At 39.3% G+C, this 25,526-nt stretch overlaps 1 protein-coding gene, 1 long non-coding RNA gene and 1 pseudogene across 4 annotated transcripts in view; 1 reads left to right on the top strand and 2 right to left on the bottom strand.

Moving 5' to 3' along the window:
- LOC133650893 (pecanex-like protein 3) overlaps positions 1–4,238 on the bottom strand; it is a 35,509-nt gene extending 31,271 nt beyond the window's left edge. For 2 of the 3 annotated variants that reach the window (XM_062048634.1, XM_062048636.1), the window contains exon 1: positions 3,862–4,238. The gene's annotated coding sequence lies outside the window, so the exon portion shown is untranslated. Of the gene's footprint in view, positions 1–3,667; positions 3,775–3,861 lie in introns of all 3 variants that reach the window. The other variant, XM_062048635.1, reaches the window with a different exon arrangement.
- On the top strand, positions 4,019–10,027 carry LOC133650894 (uncharacterized). The gene is made up of 3 exons (XR_009826331.1): positions 4,019–4,382; positions 9,231–9,327; positions 9,694–10,027. It is a non-coding gene; the product is annotated as an uncharacterized LOC133650894 (long non-coding RNA).
- A 10,538-nt stretch (positions 10,028–20,565) lies between these two features.
- Positions 20,566–25,526, bottom strand: part of LOC133650892 (neurexin-2-like) — a 489,617-nt pseudogene continuing 484,656 nt past the window's right edge.

Genomic DNA, 25,526 nt, shown 5'->3' with positions numbered 1-25,526 from the left:
ATTGGGTTCATAGTAAACTTTTGATTTGAGGGAAGACCTTGAATAGGTTTGAGCAAAGCACTAAGATACCTTATAAGTACACACTTGTCCATGCTTAACATCCATTCATCCATTTTCTACTGCTTGTCCCTTGTGGGGTCGCGGGGGGTGCTGGAGCCTATCTCAGCTGCATTCGGGCGGAAGGTGGGGTACACCCTGGACAAGTGGCCACCTCATCACAGGGCCAACACAGATAGACAGACAACATTCACACTCACATTCACACGCTAATCCAATCCACTTTATTGATTAAACAACACAAATTTAGTGTTGCCAATCAACCTATCCCCAGGTGCATGTTTTTGGAGGTGGGAGGAAGCCGGAGTACCCGTAGGGAACCTACGCAGTCACGGGGAGAACATGCAAACTCCACACAGAAAGATCCCGAGCCCAGGATTGAACTCAGGACTACTCATGACCTTCGTATTGTGAGGCACATGCACTAACCCCTCCATGCTTAACATCTACACCAAAAATCACAAAAATCAGGGGCGGAGAGACATAAAGATCTTCTCAAGGCCGCTATGTGAATATCTAAGGCAAAATAAATAGATTTTTAGTTCCTACAGCAAAAAAGTAATAGTAGTCTGGTCTAAGCAGAAACAAGGTTCCCTACTTTCAATTAAAATTATTTTCTATGACAAACTGGAGTCGCAGTGTTCAATTGGACAATTCCCAACTCAACTTTAGCGTCTCTCTTACTTTCCATCCTGCACTTCCTTTCAAAATATTTCTATATTTACATTAAATCACTGAAAAATAAGTTCCATGGTTACCATATGTTACACTCGCGAATCAATACAAGCAACACTTTCCAACTTAAAGTTGCTAGTTTTGTCTTAAGTCTAACGGAGCCAAATCTACCAACAAAGTCAATTGGAAACACAAAAGTGGCACATAAAGGGGTGTTGCACAGAGTACAAGCAGAAAAGTGCTATGCCTTAATGTTGCACAGAAAGGGAATTTTAGCCTGTTTGCATTCCCTCCCAAGACAGTAGGAAAATACTTTTTACAGCTTCTACACGTTTTCCCTGATTAGTCAATTATTTTTCAGGTGTTGTATGTTTTTCAGGACGGATGGGAACCCTAAGAAAATGCCTCCAAACATCCTGCAGAAAAAGTGTTTTTTAGGGAGTACTGTATTACATTCTCGAAGGGAAGGTTCACTTGGCTGCACTGGGACAAACCCTGAATGAAGCTCTAACAGCATATGGTGAATACAAATTAGTGTCTGGCACCATACATATGCAATCATGTGTGCCTTTTTTTATCCTGTAAAGCACTTAGTGAGCTTTCTCTGTTAAAAGTGCGATATAAATACATGTTACTTACTATTCTAATGAAATCAAATACAAGTATCAGAAATAGTGCATTATGGGAAGCAGTTGTTCTGTATACATATTTAACTAAAATCAAAGACATGCACCTGGGGATAGGCTGATTGGCAACACTAAATTGGTCCTAGTGTGCGAATGCTTGTCTGTCTATCTGTGTTGGCCCTGCGATGTGTTGCGACTTCTGCCTGAGTTCAGCTGGGATAGGCTCCAGCCCCCCCACGATCTCGAGAGGGGTAAACATTAGAAAATGGATGAATGGATAGTCCAACATTTATTTAAGTTTCAATTCCAGGTTGCTTGCATTCAGCAGTCCTCTCTCTCAACTTCCCTCTTGTTTTTTTTTTTAGTTTTACGACAAACTTATTTTTACACTTGCATTGAAGTTCAGAATACCAAAGGCATTTTATGCATTAAGTTTTAATGCGAAGCGGCTCGCTTTTTCTTTACTCAAATAAAAAAGGGAAGACATAACAAATTAAAGGACCACAATATTAGGGACATATAACTGAGCATAACCTGCGCAGATCGGTAGGTTGTGAGTTCAAACCCCGGCCGAGTCATACCAAAGACTATAAAAATGGGATTCATTACATCCCTGCTTGGCACTCAGCATCAAGGGTTGGAATTGGGGGTTCCATCTATCCATTTTCTACCGCTTGTCCCTTTCGGGGTCGCGGAAGGGTGCTGGAGCCTATCTCAGCTGCATTTGAGCGGAAGGCGGGGTAATAATAAATAACAATAATGGATTAGATTTTATATCGTGCTTTTCTATTATTAGATACTCAAAGCGCTCACAGAGAAGTGGGAACCCATCATTCATTCACACCTGGTGGTGGTAAGCTACATTTGTAGCCACAGCTGCCCTGGGGTAGACTGACGGAAGCGAGACTGCCAGTTTGTGCCTACGGCCCCTCCGACCACCACCTATCATTCACACCTCACTCCTACCCACTTCTCCAAAGTGGGCTGGCTCAGGGTGGAGGACAAAGTAAAACAACTTGCACTGAGCCTAGTCTATAAAATCCGCTACACCTCCCTGATACCGAAGTACATGTCAAACTACTTCCTTAACGTAAATGACCGCCATAACCACAACACCAGGGGAAGCTCCACTAACCACGTTAAACCCAGATTCTGATCTAACAAATGTCTTAACTCATTCTCTTTCTATGCCACATTAATGTGGAACGCGCTCCCAACAGGTGTAAAATAAAGGGCATCTCTATCCTCCTTCAAAGCCGCAATAAAAGTACACCTCCAGGCAACTTCAACCCTAAACTAACACCATCCCCGGATTGTAAATAATCAAATGTAGATACTTTTTCTTATACTTTCTGATCTCTCTCTATGTCCACTACTTGCTGTACATATCCTACCAAGTCAGACCTACACGGTTTCAATGTCCATTTCTCTGTACTCAATTGTTGATGACTGAAGTGATGATAACAACCAAACCTAACCCCCCGCACCCCCCTCCACATCCCACACCCCGGATTGTAAATAATTAAATGTACATAGTCTGATGATTATCTTGTGTGATGACTGTATTATGATGATAGTATATATCTGATAGTATATATCTGTATCATGAATCAATTTAAGTGGACCCCGACTTAAACAAGTTGAAAAACTTATGCGGGTGTTACCGTTTGGTGGTCAATTGTACGGAATATGTACTTCACTGTGCAATCTACTAATAAAAGTTTCAATCAATCAATCATTCATTCACCAGTGTGAGCGGCACCGGGGGCAAGGGTGAAGTGTCCTGCCCAAGGACACAACGGCCGCTCTACCCACTACGCCATACACCCTGGACAAGTTGCCACCTCATCGCAGGGCCGGAATTGGGGGTTAAATCCCCAAAAATTATTACCGAGCGTGGCCATCGCTGCTGCTCACTGCTCCCCTCACCTACCAGGGGGTGGAACAAGGAGATGGGTCAAATGCAGAGGGTAATTTCACCACACCTAGCGTGTGTGTGTATTTTTTTTTATATATATATATCTCAGGGTAGTACCACACCACTGCCAATTACTATAGTATATAAGATTATGCACACTTTCCTTTCTCATCTCAAATGATGCAATGTGGTTTATGTTTGAAGGCCTGTTATGGTAGATGACATTTTTCCAACAAGCATTAGCAGGCTAACAGACAAGTTGGCCTAGCTTGTGACTAATGCATGTTGTGATCGAGGAAAAGCTGCAGTCGATCGAAGCAACAACACTTGCAGTAATGTCGGTGTGTGTGTGTGTCTGTGTAGACGTGGTCGATAGTTGCAGAAAACGCACCGGCTGACACGCAGAGTTATCATTAGATGGCTTAAAAGGGCAGGAAGGTAGATGGCAGGCTAATGCTAGGCCTGCTGTAGCCACTCACTGTCAAGATCGTTAGCTGGCTGAACAAGAAGTAAAAATATGACAAACACTTAGTCGTTGCATTTGTTCAGCGTTAGCGTGGGATTGTGTTGAGTAATTGTACTCACGTTGAGACCCCAGAAGGGCGATCAGTTAGCTGTAGCCGTGCAGCTTTGCCTCATATCCTTCTTCCGCATCAGTCCTTGCAAGAATCTCAGAGCTTTCCTTGCCAGGATGCTAGCAGGCGCTAAAAGGAAGAAGATGTAGCCGGACTTTCCCCCCTTTCTCACTGACGGAGGGCTAACTTCTCATTTCCCCAAAAGGGTCTTCTTTGACATTTCAGGCGGACAGGCGTGCTTCGTTAACGGGAGTCCCCACTCATGGTGGCCGTCTTCGGTGCGACTGTGCCGGACAAATGTTTCCAGAAAGCGGCGCTAACTATGGAAGCTAATGCTACTGGTAGCCAACAACTAGTTGGCTCTCACGCGCACGCACGCGCGCGTGCTCAAGTGAGTGTTCCGCGAGATATTCCCATGGCGCTGATTGGACGCGCCGGGTGACGTCACAGGGCGGGGCTCCACCCCTCACATTTTTAAAAGGGACCAGCATGACAGGTTGATTTATGGACCGTCACTTCAGTTGAGACATGGTGAGACAATGTTTTTAGTAATGATACAAAAATAACATAAACTTGATTTTTTATTTTTTATTTTATTTTATTTTGACTATAAAAGTGGGTGACATTGTTATCACAAGGAAAGATTAGGTCACCTACCTAGGTTCCATTCTAGAGGCTAATCTTTCTTGTGATAAAATGGCAACCAAAGTAATCAAAAAGGTCAACCAACGAACGAGATTTCTCTACAGAATCTCCTCTCTGGTCAACAAAAGCACCATGAAGATTCTAGCGGGAACTCTCGTTCAACCCTTTTTCGATTACGCATGCACCTCCTGGTACCCTAGCCCAGTGGTTCTCAACCTTTTTTCAGTGATGTACCCCCTGTGAACATTTTTTTAATTCAAGTACCCCCTAATCAGAGCAAAGCATTTTTGGTTGAAAAAAAGAGATAAAGAAGTAAAATACAGCACTATGTCATCAGTTTCTGATTTATTAAATTGTATAACAGTGCAAAATATTGCTCATTTGTTGTGGTCTTTCTTGAACTATTTGGAAAAAAAGATATAAAAATAACTAAAAACTTGTTGAAAAATAAACAAGTGATTCAATTATAAATAAATATTTCTACACATAGAAATAATCATCGACTTAAAGTGCCCTCTTTGGGGATTGTAATAGAGATCCATCTGGATTCATGAACTTAATTATATACATTTCTTTACAAAAAAAGAAATCTTTAACATCAATATTTATGGAACATGTCCACAAAAATCTAGCTGTCAACATTGAATATTGCATCGTTGCATTTCTTTCACAGGTCTTTTTGACAGACATTTGAAAAAAATCTCACATACCCCTTGGCATACCTTCAAGTACCCCCAGGGGTACGTGTACCCCCATTTGAGAACCACTGCCCTAGCACCTCCAAAACCCTCAAATCTAAACTCCAAACATCCCAGAACAAGCTAGTCAGGTTACTTCTAGACCTCCACCCCAGATCACACCTCACTCCTACCCACTTCTCCAAAGTGGGATGGCTCAGGGTGGAGGACAGAGTAAAACAACTTGCACTGAGCCTAGTCTATAAAATCCGCTACACCTCCCTGATACCGAAGTACATGTCAAACTACTTCCTTAACGTAAATGACCGCCATAACCACAACACCAGGGGGAGCTCCACTAACCACGTTAAACCCAGATTCCGAACTAACAAAGGTCTTAACTCATTCTCTTTCTATGCCACATCAATGTGGAATGCACTCCCAACAGGTGTAAAAGAAAGGGCATCTCTATCCTCCTTCAAAACCGCACTAAAACAACACCTCCAGGCAACTACAACCTTAAACTAACACCCTCCCTTCCATAATACCTCTTCAGATTGTAAATAATCAAATGTAAACAATCAAACAATCAAATGTAGACACTTTTTCTTATACTTTCTGATCTCTCTCTCTATGTCCACTACTTGCTATACATATCCTACCAAGTCAGTCCTACACGGTTTCAATATCCATTTCTCTGATGATGCAATTGTTGATGCTGGTTGTTGATGACTGAAGTGTTGATACCAACCAAACCTAACCCCCTCCCTTCCATAATACCTCTTCGGATTGTAAATAATCAAATGTAAACAATCAAACAATCAAATGTAGACACTTTTTCTTATACTTTCTGATCTCTCTCTCTATGTCCACTACTTGCTATACATATCCTACCAAGTCAGTCCTACACTGTTTCAATATCCATTTCTCTGATGATGAAATTGTTGATGCTGGTTGTTGATGACTGAAGTGTTGATACCAAACAAACCTAACCCCCCCCCCCCCCCCTCCATATAAATAATGTAAATAATTCAATGTATATACTCTGATGATTATCTTGTGTGATGACTGTATTATGATGTTAGTATATATTTGATAGTATTTGATAGTATATATCTGTATCATGAATCAATTTAAGTGGACTCGGACTTAAACAAGTTGAAAAACTTATTCGGGTGTTACCATTTAGTGGTCAATTGTACGGAATATGTACTTCACTGTGCAATCTACTAATAAAAGTTTCAATCAATCAATCAATCAATTCGATTGAACAAAACAATTTATTTGTATGCTTCCTCCCACCGCCAAAAACATGTACTTAGGGCAGTGGTTCTTAACCTTGTTGGAGGTACCGAACCCCACCAGTTTCATATGCACATTCACCGAACCCTTCTTTAGTGAAAAACAAATGTATTTATTTTTTAAAATTCAAGACAAAGTTATATGTTTTTGGTAACACTTTAGTATGGGGAAAATATTTTAAGTAACAAAGACTTAATTTAGAGTTATTTGGACACTAGGGGAACGGATTCTAAGTAATGAAGACACTAATTTAGAGTTATTTGGTTAGGGTTAGGGTTATAATAAGCCATGCCGAATAAGGCATTAATAAGTACTTAATAATGACTAGTTAAGAGCCAATATGTTACTAATTTGCATGTTAATAAGCAACTAATTAATGGTGAATATGTTCCCCATATTAAGTGTTACCATGTTTTTTTACTGGTGCATACAATGAACCGTGCATGAACATCACCTTGTTTAAACAACAAAACCAACACAGTGCATAAACTCACAACAAATTACAAACCTGCAAACCAGTCAGATGTTGCCGTATCCGTAATACGCAGATAGGGAAAAGTTTGTATTTACACGATGAGTCGGGTGTGTTTTGACCTCCGCCGAACCCCTGAGGCCAACTCACCGAACCCATAGGGTTCGATCGAACCCAGGTTAAGAACCACTGACCTGGGGATAGGTTGATTGGCAACACAAAATTGGCCCTAGTGTGTGAATGTGAGTGTGAATGTTGTCTGTCTATCTGTGTTGGCCCTGCGATGAGGTGGCGACTTGTCCAGGGTGTACCCCGCCTTCCGCCCGAATGCAGCTAAAATAGGCTCCAGCACCCCCCGCGACCCCAAAAAAAAGGGACAAGTGGTAGAAAATGGATGGATGGATGGATATATATTGTATATATGTTTACCAAGAATTGATTAACGTGGACCCCGACTTAAACAAGTTTAAAAACTTATTCGGGTGTTACCATTTAGTGGTCAATTGTACAGAATATGTACTGTACTGTGCAATCTACTAATAATAGTTTCAATCAATCAATCAATCATATTTTAACAATATAAATATTCGTTTGGCTATATATGTATATGTTGTGCTTCCTACTGTATGTTGGTAAAATAACAACAATTGCATTTTATTTACTTATTAATGTTTTAGATATTTAATTTAATATAAAAATAGGGATAGGTTGATTGGCAACACTAAAATTGGCCCTAGTGTGTGAATGTGAGTGTGAATGTTGTCTGTCTATCTGTGTTGGCCCTGTGATGAGATGGCGACTTGTCCAGGGTGTAGCCCGCCTTCCGCCCGAATGCAGCTGAGATAGGCTCCAGCACCCTCCGCGACCCCAAAAGGGATAAGCGGTAGAAAATGGATGGATGGATGAAAATAGGTTTACTAATATGGCCCCTCCCACGTTGCGAGGAAAACTTTTTAAAAATACAGACAGCCATCAGACTGTATAATGCATATGTTCCTTTTTGACTGTACTTGAATGTATAGATAGATAGATAGTACTTTATTGATTCCTTCAATAAAGTACTATCTATATATCTATACATTCAAGTACAGTCAAAATATAATAGACTGTATTTATATTATTCACACGTGAATAATGCCGTATAATAGACTGTATTTATATTATTCATATTTAAAAAAAATACCCAAGTGTTTATTGTTTATTGTGAGCGAACTGTGGTGCTGAATTTCCCCCAGGGATCAATAAAGTACTTTCTATTCTATTCTAAAAATATTTAATTGAACATTATTTAATTATTGCTTTTGTATTTAATTTATTATTTTTTTATTGATGTGGCTGCAGTTTATTATTTTTGCTTTTCTCATGTTGCTGAGAAAAAAATTGTAATACAATAAAACATATTTAATGTAACAAAATTTAATTATTCATTAATGTGGCTGCAGTTCTTTGCTCCTTTGATACTGCAAAAATAACTCAAATTAAATGTTATTATAATTATTGATTTATTATTCAATATTTAATTTGATTTAACAACATGTTTATTGGCTGGAATTTGATATGTTGCTTTCCCATGTTGCTAAAAGAACCAAAATATTAGGAACTTTCCTCATGGACATGCTTAACACTGCAATCTAAAAAACTAAATAAAAATGCAAATATCAACAACAAAATTAGCATGAATTCAAAATGTGGGAAAATGCTATGGCTTGACTGGAAAATATAAATTATTGGCCCATGACCCCTTGACCTTTGACCACGCTCAATAAGAACCAAGTCATGGTAGTATTACAATTTGTATATTATTTACTTTTTTTTAAATCCATATTATTTATGTCTAACTTGATATTCATTTATTGGGTTTGTAGTTAATTACAAAGAGGATTAAAACAATCATAATGTAATACAGTGAATCATTTGGTTTAGTGAGCAAATTCTTTCACTCTTATTTTTTTTGTCAAAATATGCACTCCTGATATGTAACCTAAGACATTTTTTGTGTGTAATTATTTTATTAAATGTCTCCATTAAAAAAATATATCTTACGACTCAATGCCCTCTACGAAACACTACAAAAAAAAACTTTAGGTTGTTTCGCCTAATCCTCACCAAATTTGGTACACATCAATGAAAAATATATTATTTGAAAAAAAGCTAAATATGTTTTAGGTAAGACAAACAAGTCAACAAAAATAAGAAACAGCTCTTTTAAAAAAAAAAAACCCAACTAGTTTCTTTGTGGATGTAATAAGATGTCTTTGATTCTCCACTTCTTTGTCTTCTCAGCAGGGGGTAGTCCAACAACACAAAATCGATCACTGCTGCTGAGCACAAAGATGCATTTTTTTCACCCCCTCAAAAGCATGCAGACTTCCATCAAGAGGTAAGAAGACAGCACCAATTAACTATCTCTCCACTTTTGAGTGTTTAGATGTTTTCCCTCATGCTCTGTGTAATGTAAATCATCTTGTGCATGATTCATAAACTCCACTTATAACATATTAACGGGCAATATTGTATCATATGCTCTTTGTAAATGACTCACTGTGAAAATGCAGAGTGTAGCCACCATATTTCATACAATATATTCCAATTAAAAAAGGATTTCAAAAGGCTTTGTTCCTGTAATGCATGCAGCTTTACTTTTTCCACTCTTCAATCTAAAAGTGTTTTGTGCTTGTGCTAAAGAAAATAAAAACTAAGCCTTCGCCACAGCATTTCAATTTAGTGTCAATATTGGACATTACAGCATAAACAAGCCAGACTGAGGCGTGGCCTGCAGGAGAGGAGAGCAGGAGGAAAAGAGAGGAAGAGAGGGTGATGATGATGGTGATGATGATGATGATGAAACCCAAGTGCAAGAGACATGTGTGAACGGTATCATGACCTGCAACTTGTGTGTGAAGATGTTCTTCTGTGTTTAATGTCTCTCTGCAGGTAAACAGTGAGCAAGACCAATATAGTGTGAGTTTATGCAATGTACTTTTGTTCCGCCTGTGAAGAAGTAGTGTATAACCTCATGATGTACTGTGTTGTATGAGCATGATTTATGTTTTAATTAAATCTGCAATTGCTTTACTTATTTCCACCATAAATCACCTATTTTAGTTCTTTCAAGACCAATGCATACTTTAACATATCCACATTTCATTAAATTATCATTACTTAATTAGTTACTACTAGTCTACTGCATATTCAGTCGGTCTGATTATTACTATTTTTAATGTATTTTATTTATGGCTGTCAAATTTAATGAGCTAGTGAAATGTGGTTAATTACTAAATAATGCTTGCATTAATCATGTACCAACACAGATTAATCAACCAATTAATTTTCTATATATTTCTTCAAAATACACCCCAATGCGACTTAAGATAATACCGTTAAGAAATGTTGACAGATACATTTTCAACGGTTTACGAAAATGTATCTGTCAACATTTCTTTATTTTTCTGTATGACATTCTGACAATAAATTGCATTTGTGACTACATATTGAGGTCTTTTTAAAAAAAGTATATTTAAATTATGCAAGCAAGTAATTCACATTGATGATAAAGTGAAGTGAAGTGAAGTGAATTACATTTATATAGCGCTTTTTCTCAAGTGACTCAAAGCGCTTTACATTGTGAAACCCAATATCTAAGTTACATTTAAACCAGTGTGGGTGGCACTGGGAGCAGGTGGGTAAAGTGTCTTGCCCAAGGACACAACGGCAGTGACTAGGATGGGGGAAGCGGGGATCGAACCAGCAACCCTCAAGTTGCTGGCACGGCCGCTCAACCAACCGAAATTAAAGTGTGATTAATTTGATTAAAATAACAATAATTTGACAACACTAATAACAATTTATTCTAGTCTAGTTTAATTAAGGGGCTGTTTGCCCTAGCACTTAATGACTAAACTATGCCTTATGTAACACACTAGCTTTGTGTGTGTTCAGCTAATGATAGCAATTTAGCAAAGTTTAGCCACTAACGTAACCTATCATTACTGTACAGTATATTCTATCATTTGTATTTAATATGATTAATAATTGTTAGTATAGATGTGAGTCTTACACTAACTCTTGATTTGATTTTGATTCTTGGGTTGTGGATTCTTTTCAGAGTCGGTTCTCAATTCAACACGATTCTCTCGATTCAAAGCCATTTTCGCAATATATTATTTGGTGTACAATTTACAATAAAAAAATTTCAAAACAGGTTAGAGTAGCTCCTCTTAACTACTGACATATCTTGTATGCGTTGCAGGGAATAAGCCGGAGATGGCGTAATATATGTATATATATATATACATATATATATAAAAAAAAGAATTCCATCCATCCATCCATTTTCTATCGCCTGTCCCTCTCGGGGTCGTAGAGGTGGCTGGAGCCTTTTTTCTATTTTTTTTAATCTATTTTTGAAAATTATGAATTGTTTTTTAATCGGAATAAAGAGGAATCACAATTTTGATTTAAATTTAAAAAAAATTCAGCACCCCGAATTGTTAATGTTGGTAAATAACGCCTCAGTGAGTGTACGGCACACTCACTACCTGTAGTCACCCTGCACGGATATTGTGTTGGTGTTTCATAACGTTTGTTTGCCGTCAGCTGGAAAAATAAAGTCAAGACATTTGACCAGCAAATAAAATGAATAGCTGGCAAATAAAACATTTGTTTAACGAATAGCTGTGAAGATAAGACAAACAGTAAACAGAAAAAAAGAAAAGAAAACATTTACATTTTTGGCGCGATATGATAAAAATTATTTCACACTTCGGAACTTTTCTATTTTCTTTGTTCCATTTTGATCGATAACGGAGACAACAAACTATTTTTCTTCCGTTTATTTATAAATGGTTGATTTATATAGGCTAGTAAGGTAAAGTTTTGTACCTGACAAGTTTCGGCTATCTTGCTTCTGCAGCCTTCCTCAGAGGTGTCACGTGATGTTAGTGTGACGTCATCTGTGACGTGTTATATGGATTGTTCCATCCCACCTCAGGTGGGATGGAACTTACTAGCCTATATAAATCAACCATTTATAAATACACATTAGTAGGCTAAATGAACCTCTTTAACATATTTTTCTTCCGACTTCACTGTCGGTAACGTTTTTTTCCTTAAAGTGACACTTATATCCAAGTATGAAGGGACACAGTATCACTCCTTGTGTTTCATAATGCATCGATGCTTTCAGTATCGCTTGACCCGTCACAAGTATTTAGGAAATATATTTAAAAACATTTTTTTTCAAACCACTTACAAAAACATAAGCTTGCCAGTGGTCTTTTTGTTATATTTTTTGATTTGAATAATTCAAATTTGAGCAGCCCCTCTTAAAACATTTGCTAAACCCTTCCTTTATGTGAGACCTGGGCAAATTAAGGCCTGCGGCCACATGCGGCCACCGGACATTCCTAAATATTTTTTTTAGATCTTTAAGATCAAAACTGTAGCTGCCATTATGATGTGCAGTGATGTTTTTAAATGACTAAGTTTTGAACTATACAAAGTATTTCAATGGTTGGAATCTGCGATTTTGCATGATGTACTAGTTACTTTTGTAATCAAATTAGTTACTATGGTAATCTAAGTCACAGCAGCTCAGACGAGGCACCAAGCAGTGTGGGTGGGCAACGTTTCCACAGAGTGTCAGCCTGAAATGCGGGTGTCAGGGACAGACGCAGAAGGAGATTTTCAACACAACGTTCTAAAGCTTAGTGATATATCGGATCATAGGTGGGTTTATTTTCTACCCTTTGCGATCATATTTCGCTGTTTGTTACATTTTTGTTGCGTTTCGCTTGATTGTAAAACATGTCGATCAAGAGGGGGTGTGACCTTCATATGTTATCAATATTCACTGTTTTATCGTTCATAGTTAATATTGTAAATCCCACATTCTTTATATTCATGTACATTCTGGGTGTCTCATTCAGTAAAAAAATGTAAAATTCCATTCTGTTTTTTAAAGCGGTCTGTCATAACGTTTTTAGCTTTAAATCAGACATTATTGTGAGGTTTTGTATTAGGGCTCCTACAAATCAGATATACCGGCCCCCAGACACATGTTTTCCTCTAAATTTGGCCCCCCGAGTCAAAATAATTGCCAAGGCCTGCTTTACGTTGTTTTGAAACATGTCGAGTTGTGCAAGTTTAATAAAATACTAAATGTAAATAAAACCATTCCCATTATTTTGTCCAAGAAGCAGCACACATCACACAAGTGTGTACAAAGTATATCATCAAGTGTATTTTTTTTTTTGTATCTTTATGCACGTTCTGTACACATATTGAGATCCATTTCACATGAACATTATACAATAGCCATGAGTGAGGAATGGAATATTTTCCGAGCACATAGCCGCTCACGTCGAATGGCACTTTTCATAAAAAAGTAACAGGGAACCACAGAGCATGAATAATAAGTCAGTGTAGACAGACCTCAACAGAGGAGATGGTTTTATATTATTAGATCCATTTAGTAACAGATTCAGCACATATAAAATGCACAATGCAATAAAACAAACCCCCTCCCAAAAAAAAAACATCGGTTTGTCCTCTCTTTGTGTTTTCTCAGCTTAATCGGAGCCATTAACAATGCAGGGGACACGAGATGTTTGCAGCTATTCAAAGGAGAGTGTGCTTTTTGTCTGATTCAAAGGCAACCTAAGATGAAAGGTGTTGGGAAGGAGCAGTGACACGGTACATCGAAATATCAGAGAAATATCAATACAGTTCACACATCATCAATTGTTCATCTCATGGAATAGTCTTTAAGTCACTGATAGAAAAGAAAACAATACATGTTTGGCTGCTTTACAAGGAATATCTATGTCTCCACGATATGTTTACATTTCATGTGTGCTTTTGGATCATTGCTTGACAGTTTTTGAAGGAGTGAAAGCTGTCACTTCCCCCGACAAGCCAGGATGGGAAAATGTTCCCCCGTGCAGCCCCCGAATTTGTGGCGTTTTGTGAAAGCTGTGAGGAGGGAACGGGGGCGGGAAAGCAACTCGGTCGCCGATTCTTCTCCGTACCTTCGCATCCGTGATGCCTCTTGAGTGCACGAGCCTCTATATATATACATACATACACGCAATGTTTACACAGATACACCTGCCACACGGACCCCTAATTGGAATGAAACGCCACACATAAAAAAAAAAGGGTTTCCATCCGTCTAAGTGTAGTAGAGTTCACTGTGTTTTCCATCCAAGTACTGTATCATGTCGCACGGACAGAGGCAGGGCGGGCTGGGGAGGGCTTTAAACCCTCATTATGTAACATGGAGGCTGAGGAGATGGAGTCTTTCCAGAAGAAAATACTTTCCCTTTTTTGATGCTGCAGTGCACTCTTTGCTCTTCTGTCACAAGGAGTCAACAACTGTGATGGTTCTGCTTCAAGTACAGTGGATATAGAAAGTGAACAATACCAGGTTCTTATTGTGTTGGAAAAGTAGCCATTGTGTCACCGTATGAGCTGATATTGACATCAAAATAACCGATCTGAAAAGCCCTCATCAAGCGGTTTAGTTTGAGGTGTTAGTCATTGTGGGTTGAGTTAAGTTAAAGTACCAATGATTGTCACACACACACTAGGTGTGGTGAAATTTGTCCTCTGCATTTGACCCATCCTCTTGTTCACCCCCTGGGAGGTGAGGGGAGCAGTCAGCAGCAGCGGTGGCCGCGCCCGGGAATCGTTTTGGTGATTTAACCCCCAATTCCAACCCTTGATGCTGAGTGCCAAGCAGGGAGGTGATGGGTCCCATTTTTATAGTCTTTGGTATGACTCGGCCGGGGTTTGAACTCACAACCTACCGATCTCAGGGCGGACACTCTAACCACAAGGTTACTGGTAAACGTTAACATTAAGCAACTTTTTAAGGTTGCTCTAATGCTGACAACATTGGCACTTATTTCACAGTTTTTGACCTAAAAATAATGTCTACATGTAAAATTCCCCCCAAAATAGACACAGTGGTGATTTTAGGCTTGTTTTCTACTGAGCACATTTTGGAAAGGCCACTTTTAGCTCCAAAATCTGAGCGGGCCTACACATAGGAACATTTTACATCGCGTAGTATGTGTTTTGGTAGCATCTTCCCCGATCACGTTATTTTTGCACAGACTTTTGAAAGGAATTATCAATGACATTGTTGCAGGTTGTAGCAATACGACTTAAGAAGGGGTCAGCTGACGTACATTTTCAAATGATGGGGATAGGAGAAAGGTCAAATTGACTCGCACAAAATGGGACGGACCGAGCGAGAGGAGAGTAATTGACAGCAACCATTTGAATGATTCCGACTTGAAAGAACAAAGGTTTTGGTCAAAGTTTGGATGAAAATAGATTAAGACTCAAGCTAAATGCCATCCCGAAAATTAGGAGCACCGTTGAGGGGAGAAAGACTGAGTCAGAACCTGCGGAAAAATGGAGTAAGAAGAGACGGAAAAGTGAAATAAAAAGAAGGTAAGCCGATACTAGTCTATTTTAAGTCCTCTTCTACTGACGTTTTCCTCAAGATGCCTGAGGGAATGCTGAATGAGCGTAACTAAACACAAGCTAATGACGATAATTTTACTTTTTTTTTTTTTTGGTCATAATGTTGAACCATATCAGTTTTGAAGTAATCATGGAAAAGGGTGACTAAAACATGCAATCCAGTGATCAAAATAATAGTTTTACATGCCGTTATCCACACTGTCTAGAGGGGAGATGGGCTCCAGTTCTGTAGATGATCACCAAGAGGGTGCGGTATATCGAATCTGCCGTTCTAAGTACAGTTAATTATCTACTGATTACTCAAAAAAATATTTAAATTATGGGAAATGATGCCAGATTCATTTTAAAGAGCAAAAAACACATAAAGAGACATTTCGGTCATCTGGATGCTATGGGTAAGGTCAATTGCAACCAAAAACTAATCAGCTGAGCGGTTATGTATAAAATTTATGTCCACCAAATTGGAGAGCATCGAATGAAAATCATGCAAAACGTAAGTTATTTGGGTTTCACATGTTTGGCTTTTCGGAGGCCAAAGTACTGACAGGTCGTCTTTGGTTTACTTAGACTTAGACAAACTTTATTGATACACAAAGAAAATTGTTCCCCACAGTACCTAAGTTAGAAAGGATAGAAAGGGTAAGGATGGAAAGGATAATGCAGGTATAAAGCAGACTAAAAATGTACCATAGTAGCAATATAAAATATAACATGTGTAATATTTTACGTTTACGTTTTTGACGTTTCGTAGTCACGAACGCACTCCTGATGAATTATTGAATGAATTCAAAACATAATTTTGGTCTGTAACACCAGTTTGGCACCATAAATAGTTACAGTGCAAGAATACAGTAAAGTGTGTGCGCCGCTACGGCTTATAGCACACTCGAGGAAGAAAAACATAAATTAGTAGTTCACTTTTTGCACTTGATTCTGTCTACTAAGCGTAAGGCAGTGCCATAAATTCATTGCAGGTGACGTATTCATGGCCAGTAAGGGTTGTTTATGCAGTCGAAGGCTTGTGCTAATTTGCATAACCTTTACAGTGAAGCTGCTGGTGGGGATGATAAAGAAGAAAGCGAGTTTACGATTATAAAAGGGACGAGGGTGAGTTGTTGTTCTCTTTTTTTCCATTAGTGCTTTAATTAATTTTAGTATTTATTGTTTTTATATCCTCCATGTGATTTGTTTACAGTGACTTAAGCGTTAATTTAGGTACAAATTCTGACTTGACACTAAAATTGTACTTACACAAGTCATTTGTAACCCAAGGACCATATCTATATGGTGATAGTATCAAGCAATTTTGTGCTGATTTGTGGGTTTAAAGATGGAGATTGGGGAAACATTTGAACAAGAATATAGCTTTTTCGATGATTATGCCACACCATGTAAGGGTACATTACCAAAATGATTGCATATCTGGAAAGCCGCCATCAAAGGCTTTAATGTAACATCTCACTCAATGTGGTTTGTTGTAAATAGATTTTTAACCAGCAAAAAAAGGAATGAACTAATGCGGCTCTTTGTCCGCCGAGTGTGAGGAGGGTGGGATAAAAATGCTGTCCTTGATGCTTGAACAAGTAAAAAACTTCAATTGGCTTAATGATCTGCTCAAAAGTGTAGTAGAAAGCCGAAGCTGAATTTCATGTCCCGGCATGACAAGGAACCCAAGCATACATTCAAATTAACCAAAGAGCAAGACCTAAATCCAATTGAACGGTTTAAGTCAGTGGTGTCCAAACTACGGCCCGCGGGCCAAGTGTCTTTAGTCTGGCCCGCGAGACGTCACAAGTTTAATAAGATGGTTGCCAAGCAATATGTCTTAGGGCTACTTTCAATTATCTTGCAGATTATTCACCAGAAACGTGCCGTCCAATTGTGGACGACAGGAGTAAATATGGTCAATGACTAAGTTTTACTCTGAAGAGTAAAAGAGTAGCATCAATTTACATCACACAATCCAGACACCCTTTCCCGCTCATAGTATAAATATACTTTAAATAACACATATGATCTCCAATAACACACAACATGCTCACTGAACTTTGTGGACTAAAAAAAAAAAATTAAAGCAGTATACACAATTTAAAATGACAACCATACAAATCCACTACCAAGCCTGATGGGTAATATCTAAAACATTCTACACACTTCCCCATGTTTTACGCATATTAGCTGCTTGATATTTCTGATTGATTACAAAACTTTAAGGAGGTTGTCAGGGAAGTAAACAAGGTAGTAATTGAAATTACATACTGTACACCTAATATTTAATCTTTTATTGTTCATTACTTCATATTGCAGTGTCGTCAGTGTCGTTGCTCAGTCTGTTAGCCGTAGCTTGCTTGAATTATGCAAACATCATTTCCTGATAATACTGTAATTCCTACATTCTTTAATGTACAAATGATTGTTTTTACATCACAATCAAAAAAGTGTTATAATGTGTTTGTGTGCGTGTGCACATCCATATGACAGCGTTTTGGCCATTACCGTCGAAAATAGGGCTTTATCGCAGGTTGCACTGTATTTCAACATGTTTGGCAAACTTCCCTCTTCAATTTGGTATAAAATTAACATGCATATATCGAAATCAAACGTGATCATCATGAGCGCACAGGCCCTCGATCTGAATGAGACACAGAGTTGGAATAAATAATAAAAACAGAGGTATTGCCTTAAAATTGTCACTTTGTTTGTTTAGTACAGTAGCATCGCTAACCCAACAAGGGACTCCTCCCAGTAGCTCCACCCACAGAGCAGATGACTTTATGAATTTCTTTAATAAGAAAATTGAAGTCATTAGAAAAGAGATTAAAGACAATGCATCTCAGCTACAGCTGGGTTCTATTAACCCAAATACGACGGTATATACGACGGACATTGCCCTCCAAAATAGTTTCTCTCTCTTTGATGAAATAACATTGGAGGAATTGTTAAAATGTGTAAATGGGACAAAAAAAACAACATGTTTACTTGACCCAATTCCTGGGAAACTTATCAAGGAGCTTTTTGTTTTATTAGGTCCATCAGTGTTAAATATTATAAACTTATCACTTTCCTCTGGTACTGTTCCTCTAGCATTCAAAAAAGCGGTTATTTATCCTCTACTCAAAAGACCTAACCTCGATCCTGACCTCATGGTGAACTACCGGCCGGTGTCCCACCTACCGTTTATCTCGAAAATTCTCGAAAAAATTGTCGCACAGCAGCTAAATGAACACTTAGCGTCTAACAATCTCTGTGAACCTTTTCAATCTGGTTTCAGGGCAAATCACTCTACGGAGACAGCCCTCGCAAAAATGACTAATGATCTATTGCTAACGATGGATTCTGATGCGTCATCTATGTTGCTGCTTCTTGATCTTAGCGCCGCTTTTGATACTGTTGATCATAATATTTTATTAGAGCGTATCAAAACGCGTATTGGGATGTCAGACTTAGCCTTGTCTTGGTTTAACTCTTATCTTACTGACAGGATGCAGTGTGTCTCCCATAACAATGTGACCTCGGACTATGTTAAGGTAACGTGCGGAGTTCCCCAGGGTTCGGTTCTTGGCCCTGCACTCTTCAGTATTTACATGCTGCCGCTAGGTGACATTATACGCAAATACGGTGTTAGCTTTCACTGTTATGCTGATGACACCCAACTCTACATGCCCCTAAAGCTGACCAACACGCCGGATTGTAGTCAGCTGGAGGCGTGTCTTAATGAAATTAAACAATGGATGTCCGCTAACTTTTTGCAACTCAACGCTAAGAAAACGGAAATGCTGATTATCGGTCCTGCTCAACACCGACATCTATTTAATAATACCACCTTAACATTTGACAACCAAACAATTAAACAAGGCGACTCGGTAAAGAATCTGGGTATTATCTTCGACCCAACTCTCTCGTTTGAGTCACACATTAAGAGTGTTACTAAAACGGCCTTCTTTCATCTCCGTAATATCGCTAAAATTCGTTCCATTTTGTCCACAAGCGATGCTGAGATCATTATCCATGCGTTCGTTACATCTCGTCTCGATTACTGTAACGTTTTATTTTCGGGCCTCCCTATGTCTAGCATTAAAAGATTACAGATGGTACAAAATGCGGCTGCTAGACTTTTGACAAAAACAAGAAAGTTTGATCATATTACGCCTATACTGGCTCACCTGCACTGGCTTCCTGTGCACCTAAGATGCGACTTTAAGGTTTTACTACTTACGTATAAAATACTACACGGTCAAGCTCCTGCCTATCTTGCCGATTGTATTGTACCATATGTCCCGGCAAGAAATCTGCGTTCAAAGAACTCCGGCTTATTAGTGATTCCCAGAGCCCAAAAAAAGTCTGCGGGCTATAGAGCGTTTTCTATTCGGGCTCCAATACTATGGAATGCCCTCCCGGTAAAAGTTAAGAGATGCTACCTCAGTAGAAGCATTTAAGTCTCATCTTAAAACTCATTTTTATACTCTAGCCTTTAAATAGACTCCCTTTTTAGACCAGTTGATCTGCCGTTTCTTTTCTTTTCTTTTCTACTCTGCTCCGGGGTGGACCGCTAGCCTGTCCATCAGATGGGGACATCTCTACGCTGCTGACCCGTCTCCGCTCGGGATGGTTCCCGCTGGCCCCACCATGGACTGGACTTTCGCTGATGTGTTGGACTTTCACAATATTATGTCAGACCCACTCGACACCGAGGATGTCGTTGTGGCTTGTACAGCCCTTTGAGACACTTGTGATTTAGGGCTATATAAATAAACATTGATTGATTGATTGATTGACTAGAACTGAAATTAGTGTAATGGTTTCGATACCAAATTTATTTAGATGCGTTATCTAATTACATTACATAAATATTTAATACCAAATTTATTTAGATGTGTTATCTAATTACATTACATAAATATTTAATACCTACCTGTATGTCACTACACTTGTATCCGAACTGTATGAACATATATTGTATATACATTTTGTGTATTGTATTTTGTGTGTGTATATATATATATATATATATATATATATATATATATATATATATATATATATATATATATATATATATATATATATATATATATATATATATATATATATATATATATATATATATATATATATATAAAATAATATTATGTATGTATGTATATAATATTTTAACAGAATATGCATTTATAGGCACACATATATATCTATAGGCTGTATATGTATGGTATGATATGCAGTCTGCTTTCGGCCCCTGGCCAAATTTGCTTAGCCCAATGCGGCCCCCCAAGTCAAAAAATTTGGACACCCCTGTTTGAAGTGGTAGTGCACAAGAATTGCCCTCGCCTTCTAACTTTACAAACCAAGATGGACCATTGTAATATTATGCAACCAGCTGGTCTCTTAACAGTGTTCACTTTCTAGATCCACTGTGTCATAATGTGGAACATTGAGACGTAAAACAGATAACAAAAGACTGAGGGAAACATTTACCTTGCTTCCTTCCACCGCGTCATAGCCGTGTTACTGTATGTACAGTAAGCATCTCTCTCGCTTGTTAACACGGAACAATGATGCACTAACAAGAATGAGATGCCGGGTGAGCGCATAATTGGAGCTTGGAGGGAGATGTTAGCGCTAACTGCAGCCTGCATTGCACGGTTGCCGTCGGTAACCTGTGAAATGTCTCTGATGGTCTACCGGTGTAATAAAAAAAAAAGGAAGTACAGGTGAGTTGAAAGTGGAGTATCCTTTGATCCTCTCCTCTCCCGCCTATTCATACGTAATATTCCTTGTCTTTGTTCTTTTTGCCCTTTGTGATTGCCTTAGCCACGGAGGCCGTCGCTGTGCTTTTGTCTTTGACCACCGCGCCGTTGCCTTCCACCGCAAAATTGTGGCCCTGGTCTGCCGGGTAGGAGCCCTCGTCCCGGTTGCGGTACTTGTACATGGCATAGAGGAGGATTAGAATGCAGAGAGCAGCAGCAGCCACGATACCAACCACCATCCCCGTGGTGCTACTCGACTCCCTGATCACCTCCACGGCGCCCGGTTGGCTCTTTTCGTCGGAGGCTGTGGGGTCGGCTGTGGGCACATGGGGAAAATTGGGGGGGTAAGTTAGTCCCGGTGTGTTTCGGGAGGACGGGGGAGCAGGGGGCAGAAGCACCTGGTCACGGGTGTTCATTTTGCCTGCGGGGATGTGGAGCTGGTCAGGGTTGGTGGTGGGAACATAAGGGGGTAAGGGGCGGGGTTTCTGGACGCCGCCCTCGCCTGCGGCAGGGGGTGGCGGAAGGACTGTCCTGTCAGTGACCAAAGGGGAGTTGTTATTATTGTAAAAGTCCTCATCATCTGATTCCGTCATCTCCCCAGAGCCGAAGGCCGAGACCTCCACGGGCTCGCCACAGTCCTCCTGGTCCGGGGGGCAGGAAGGGTGCGGGGGGAGCATCACAGACTCTTTGGTGGTTTCGAAGGGAGATAAGAGGGTAGGGGGAGGAGGGATGACGGGGTAACGGGTGGCGATGGATGGGGGCTCAAGGGAATCCACTGTTATAATAGGCAACACTAATTCACCTCCTAAAAGGGAAACAGAAAAGGTAGGGGGGATCCTAAATTAGAAGAGCATTCACATTCGGCCGGAACAGTTGTGCTCATTATGTTTGAGGCACAATCTGCTCATTAAGTAGAATATCAGCCAAGAATAAATTACCATTAAGTGATATTTTCTTTATAATGATCAGTTGACGTTATGAGGCTATTCAACATTAACTGCACCAAATGAAAGACAGTCTGCGGGTCTTTTGCATAGTCAACGTGTGGGTGTACAGTGAGGACACAAATATTTAAGACGGACCCTGAAAGCAAACACAAAAACGTACAAGAAACACAGCAAAATTGTCATGCGATTGTTTGCACGTGTAACCAACCATGGCATCTAACAAATAAACAATGTGACATATTTGTCCGCTGTGTACAAATACAAGTTTTATTTATACGCAAAGGTCATGCAGAGCATTAATTATCACAATAAACACCACACATGCGGTGGTATGTCAGTCTAGGAGGTATTTATGGCTGCAAGGTGCTTTCACAGTAATCAACAAGAGAAAATGGCGAAGGTTTAATTAATAATGTGAGAAGACGCCTTTTCATTTCCAGCACTTGTTGGGGTCGCAATCACCCCAAAACACTACAAGCTGTTCTTCTGAGAATTTGGTAGTATTTAGTAGTAAATAATAGAAATCACTAGAGGGGTCTTAGAATGGCGGACTATTGGATTTGGAGGAGTTTAATTCGACTATCAACCTCACAGTCGAATCGTTGGACATTGAATTGATTAATAGTGAGGTGAGTTGAGTACCCGAGGCCCTCTTCGTACAGCGGGTGTGTTGGGAGGATGTTCCGAGATGGGGACCGGAGGCCCCCGTCGGACTCGTAGCACGACATGCCACCGTAACTTCAACCAGTTCGCTCGGACAAGAAGCTTTTAGTGGGACTTTCCCTGTTTAAGACGCCTACCTTTAGCAATGGGTACCTATCACATTTGAAATGTGAGGAAATCAGGGAATCAACCAGTGGCGATGCTCTGAGTCTCAGTCTGCAACCGGACGAACAAAGGTATGGCAATTTGGTACCGTTAGATTTTACGTGAGTCGATACCCGATACTATCTTTATTGGTCAGCACCAATAAAATCACCAAATTCCACTTACATCCCTACTTACTGTGAATAATTAATGCCACAGGAGTGCATGAGAAAGTAGAAAGGAAAACATAGCTATTTTTGACGACATGGTCATTTATCTACAAGGATATTGCACAACGCAGCAGCAACAGAACCAATGTTTCAACAGCAGTAAGGAGAAAAACAGTTGAGCTTGCAATAAAAGCACTGACGAGAGGATTACAAACAATAGTAAGTGTAACACATGAGTTTCATACCGACAGGTTAGTAGCAACATTCTAAATGTGCTGAATGCTGAGCATTCACGATACCTCAAATGCATCTACTGTCATCTTATTGAGTTAATACGTTTGTAAAAACTACATCAGGAGGTTGCTTACAGCCACATATGCTAATGCCAACGTTTGTAATTACGTATGTTATTTGCTTGCCATGAACTGAATACTGGTGTTAATTGAAGAAGTAACACTGTTTTACAGACTTGCAAGCTTCTATATGAGGTGTGTGACGGCATAAGTCCCCCATTTAACAACATACTGTATATTATTAGCACAGAAGACCCACCTGTTCCTGGTTCACACTCTTCCAGGTCTTCATCGTCACTCGGGCACTCGGCTGATGCTACCAGGATATCATCTGAGTTCTGTGGCTGTGAAAGAAAAAAAAAAAGCTGATTTAACAAACATTCAGTCCCTAGCTGCTAGCAGCTCTCTGAGGGCGTTAGCTGTCTGGCTCATGGAGAAGATATGCTGCACTGTCTTACATTGTGCTACTTCTGTGTTTTTAGCTCGCAGCAACGCTAGTGAGAGAACAAATAGAGATTGTGCGCATATTCAGCTGCTTTTCATTCTGGGGCCCTATGGCACACGTTTTGTGTACATAAACAAAGGAAGAGCATCCAATAAAGGAAATGAGTACCCAGCTATGATTTGCTCTCATAAAACCTGCATCTGTACATCTCCTATTCCAAAACAACAATAACAAATTGCCTCACGCTAAATCGATGTTCTTGGTTTTGTGCAGAAGGAGGCTTAGGGCGCACAGAGACCGAAGTGCAAACCTGAGCTGAGCAGTGAATAGTCTGTTCTCTTGGATAGATTGAAAAGACATTAAATGCAATTTAAAGGTTAAAGGGACAGCAGACAAGAAAAATGCAAATGAAACCTGCAGAAATCCAGTAAAAGCAGCTTTGAAGCACTGCGATTCAAATAATTTGTCTTGTTGGCATTTCAAAATATGCTTGGAATACATATTTTTGGTACTGTTAAAGTCCATTCAAAAAGGTACAGTGGAACCTCAATTTATGAACTCCTAAATGTAAAAAAATTTCGATTTACAAACCACAGACCGAATGAACATATTTTTTGGTGTACGAACCTTGTCTTAGTGTACCAACGAGTCATTCATCTATTTTGCACTGTAGGTGGGTGTATTGATCTGCGGTACTCATTCAGTCATCACAGCATTACTGTTGATAACTACTATGCTACTTTGTGTGCTTTTTAAGTGTTTTTATCCTTCTTGGAATTGTTTCTGGTTTTGTTAGCTCAACATGAATCCAAAAAAAGCAACGGACAAGTGAAATGTGGTTTGAAACATTCAGTAAGTATCCACAATGTTTCTTCCCTGCCTCCCTTTCCCTGCACGCAAGAAGATTAACCAACAAGGTGCAGTGGGTTTTATTTTTTTATTCCTAATCATTGTAACGACCTGGCTGATAAAGTTAAGGAGTTTTGTGATTTGAAACTGTAAGTGCGTCACAGAGGTATTGATAATGTGTGTGCGTGTCGGCAGGGCTGCTTCATGAGAGGAGGACAGTTAAGCTTGTTGTTGTTTTGACTTTGTTCTTAAATAGAAAGTTGATCCATAAGCCCCACGTTATGTTTATAAGATACTTTATAAGTACTTTATGGCGCTTTATATTGTGTTCAAAGTGTACTAACTTCTGCTATATAATGGACTTTTGTTGGGACTGCAACCCGTTATTCAGGTTTGCTTTTTTTTGGAGACAATAGCTTCCATATACAAACTTTTTTATTTACAAACCCTGTTCAAGAACCCATTTAGTCCATAAATTGAGGTTTTACAGTACCCTTGGTAAGTAACAGTAATAGGAATGTGTGTATTTACTGTACATAACGAAGGTTATTTGGGCCCAAATTATTCTTTGTAAGTTTGAGGTCAATTTCAAGCTTTAATAGCACCTTTTGAAAGAGCAAGCGTTCATGTGCAGTGGAACCCAAACACAATCGACATCAGAGTTAATCCTTCTGTGGGTCTCAAACCCTGAAATTTCAATTAGTCATAATACTTGAGTCCCACAATGAGGGAACACATTTCTTGATTTGACTTTTCCCTCTGAATATTTCTCTGTATTATGTGGAAACAATGTGCCATTGATTCTGAAATTATGGCAGCTAAGTTGTGTTT

The sequence above is a fragment of the Entelurus aequoreus genome, linkage group LG05, assembly GCF_033978785.1.
Source record: "Entelurus aequoreus isolate RoL-2023_Sb linkage group LG05, RoL_Eaeq_v1.1, whole genome shotgun sequence".
Classification (NCBI taxonomy): domain Eukaryota; kingdom Metazoa; phylum Chordata; class Actinopteri; order Syngnathiformes; family Syngnathidae; genus Entelurus; species Entelurus aequoreus.
The sequence above is the reverse complement of the archived record's forward strand: the minus strand, read 5'-3'. Positions and strand labels throughout refer to the sequence as shown.